This window comes from Centropristis striata, chromosome 11, assembly GCF_030273125.1.
Source record: "Centropristis striata isolate RG_2023a ecotype Rhode Island chromosome 11, C.striata_1.0, whole genome shotgun sequence".
Taxonomy (NCBI): Eukaryota; Metazoa; Chordata; class Actinopteri; order Perciformes; family Serranidae; genus Centropristis; species Centropristis striata.
In genome coordinates this window covers 3,324,573-3,328,169 of record NC_081527.1, presented here as the reverse complement: position 1 = coordinate 3,328,169, position 3,597 = coordinate 3,324,573, and positions in this window count along the sequence as shown.

Here is a 3,597-nt window from a genome sequence, read left to right as displayed (position 1 = left end):
AGTTTTGTGGTTTGTTATTTGGGCTGAATGTTGAGTTAATCTTAAACGCCAGACGCTGTTTCGTGCTGGAAACAGGTGAGCAAGTGGACTGAGGTGTTTGTGTGCGTTATAAACTCGTTATAAAGTGGTGCGGATCTTCCCTTGTAGGCTGTAGCGGCATTTCCTTTGGATTCGTCGGGGGGATCTATGTAGTGTTGTGGCCAATGCGGTTGAAGCATTTGCTTGGGAGCACATCCGTGGAACCCAGATAGGTTGCTAGCTTGCTAGTCGCTTAGCTGATCCATCGGGCTTTAGTGCATAATTACCCGCTGCAAGTAGCTGCATGAAGACTAGGTGGGAGCTTAGTTAGTGGGTTTTCTTTGAGTGGAGATAGCGGGAAAATCTAATCCGGCTGAGGGTCCTCCCTCACATTACGCACGGTGACGCGTCACTGCTTGCCTCGCCCTGTTTCAGCGTGAGCAGTTTTTGTTATGGTAAGTCGAGATGTCGGATATTGAGGCCTTTATTGCTGCTCCTTCTGAGGAGGTATTGGATAAGTGTACTAAAGACCAGTTGCTCAAGATTGCGGAGCATTATTCTGTAGCTGTGGGGAATAAACGTCTCAAAGAAACTGTAAATCTCTGCTCTTAGGCCACCTGCCTTCTCTTCTGTAGGCCCCAGCTCTGATCTCACTGTTCCTCCTCTAAATGCTGTTTTTGATCACTTTGAACCTGTGTCCCTCCCCTCACTGGCCAGTGTGGTTCAGCATCTCCGACCCACAAACTGTCTCTTAGACAGCATCCCCTCTCGTCTTTTTCAAGAGGTATTCACTACGGTGGGCTCTGTCTTACTTTTATTTGTGAATTCCTGTCTCAGCACTGGTTGCGTTCCAGCTGCCCTCAAACATGCTCTTGTGCAGCCTCTGATCAAAAAGAAAAATCTGGATCCCTCTGTGCTGTCCAACTTCAGGCCTATTTCCAAACTGCCATTTTTATCCAAAATCTTAGAGAAAGTGGTTTTTATTCAGATCCAATCATTCTTAGTGGCCAATGATATATACGAAAAGTTTCAGTCTGGCTTTAAACCTTCACATAGTACTGAGACAGCACTGCTGAGAGTTTATAATGATCTGCTGATGACTGTTGACTCAGGAAACCCTGCTATGTTAGTGCTCCTTGATTTAACAGCTGCTTTTGATACTGTGGACCATGGGATCCTCTTAGCTCGACTAGAGCAGTGTGTGGGCATTACAGGGTCTGCTCTCTCATGGTTCCAGTCCTATTTAACTAATCGGAGCTTTTCTGTGCAGCTAGGTGAATTCACCTCATCCTCAGCCCCTCTCACTTCTGGAGTCCCCCAAGGCTCCATTCTTGGACCAATTCTGTTCCTGCTGTATATGTTACCACTAGGGTCAATTTTTAAAAAGTACAATCTTTCTTTTCATTGTTATGCTGATGATGTCCAGATTTATCTGCCTTTAACACCCAACACACACTACTGATGTTATTGATTTTCACACCTCATGCTTGTATTTGGTTTACTTTTTTTATATATACTTTTGGCAATAAACCAACTAAATTATTGGCATCTTGTGTCTCTTCCCGGTTTTTGTCATGGCCTAGAGCCAGGTTTATGACACTGTATAATAGATAAACCATCTGACATTTGTGATGCTTTCAATGCACATTTTGTTACTGCTGGAAACCATTTTGACATATTATATCCTGGTCTTACTGGTCAGCTGCTGCCTCATGTGTCTCCAAACCACCACTGTTCAAACCACACCTCCCTGTTTACACTGCAACCTTTTACGTCTCATGCTGTTATCAAAGCACTTCAGGGTTTAGACTGCAAGAAATCAACAGGTGAGGATAAAATAGATCCTTATTTTTTAAAGCTTGCTGATCCTCATATAGCAGACCAAATGACATACCTGTTTAATCTGTCCATTTCTTCTGCTGTTATCTCTCAGGTATGGAAATCAGCACATGTTGTCCCACTACATAAGAGTGGTGATAAATCAAACCTCAACAACTATCGACCAGTTTCCAAACTGCCCTGTCTCACTAAGGTTCTAGAATCTCTGGTCAACAATCAGCTCCAAACATTCCTCTCACTAAATGATGTGCTGAGTCCCCTACAATCTGGTTTCACATCAAAACATAGTACACTTACTGCTATTACATCTGTTACAAACAATATTATATGTGCCATGGACAAAGGAAATGATTGTGCCGCCCTCTTTGTAGATTTATTAAAAGCATTTGATACTGTTGACCATGCTCTGCTACAGCGTGAAGAAATCACAACACAAGAGATTTCTGAATGGAGTCTGGTTTGTGATCTTGTGCTGATGTTAAATGTTAAAACAGTCGACAAATTCAAAATGAGCACGAGACAACCTCTATTCCTTTATGTAACTTTTATTAAGAAACTTTTCTCCATCAAATAAATATAATAAATCTGGAATATGTTGTAATAATAATAATGTAGTGAACTCAAAAACCCTTTTTTGGTCCAATTTACACATTTCAGTTACATTCAAAACTCTGTGTGTGTGTGTGTGTGTGATCATCATTATGTGGGTACCTGCACTTCCTGTGACTAACCACAGGGTGGCGCTCTCTGTCTGTGATAAAGTTCAGTTTGTATCACACAGCCATGTTGTTAGAGCTTATTTATGGCTGTGACTCCTTTCTAACACCGTAAAGAGACATGTGATGTCACACATGTGATGCAATATGTTTTCACGTTGAAAATGATCCAACTGTTCAGAATTATACCCTACGTAATAGAAGAACAATCTGTGAAAATAATATGAAATGTATCATGACTGTTCCCTCAACGTCTTAAAGGAACAGACTGACATTTGTCTCACAGTGTTATTCCATTTAAAGGGAAACTGACAAAGAATGTTCACAAAGTATTTCATCATAAAATAAGCTGCTGTTTGACTTATTTTAATTTAATTGATCAAATTATTTAAATAAACTCAAACAATAGAATACAATAAATAGATAAATAGATTGATATTTTGATCGGCAAATGGATATTAATGATGAAAATGAAAAAATAGAAAATAGTAATTCCAAAAATATAAATAATGATTATAAATAACAACAATAAAAATAAACCAAATTATAATAACAATTATTGTTGTTGTTGTTGTTGTTGTTATATATATTTATATATATGTATATTTATTTGTACAGAGTTCCCTGTAATTAAACATTCAAGACTATTATGCAATTTAACAATCCTCTGAAGAAAATATAATGAATCCCATTATATTAATTTCCAGATTTCAACTTTTATTTTATGGTTAATATTTGCAATTAATGTAGAAAAAGCAGGAAAAACTCCCTAAAATAACTTTTTTTTTTTTTTTACAGTGTCTGCTTCTGATGGAAGAGACCTGTTCATTATAATTAAGAGGGATTTTTTATCATTGTGAAAGCACTTGTGTTCATATTTGTGTATTATGTGGTTTGGGATTGGTTCACAGGCTTCTTCCCGATCAGCTGAAATCTGAGGAATCAGTAGCACCACATGATAACAGACAGAAAAAACATACCCAATACTGATGTTGTCAATATGCATCAATAAAAACTGGCTTCA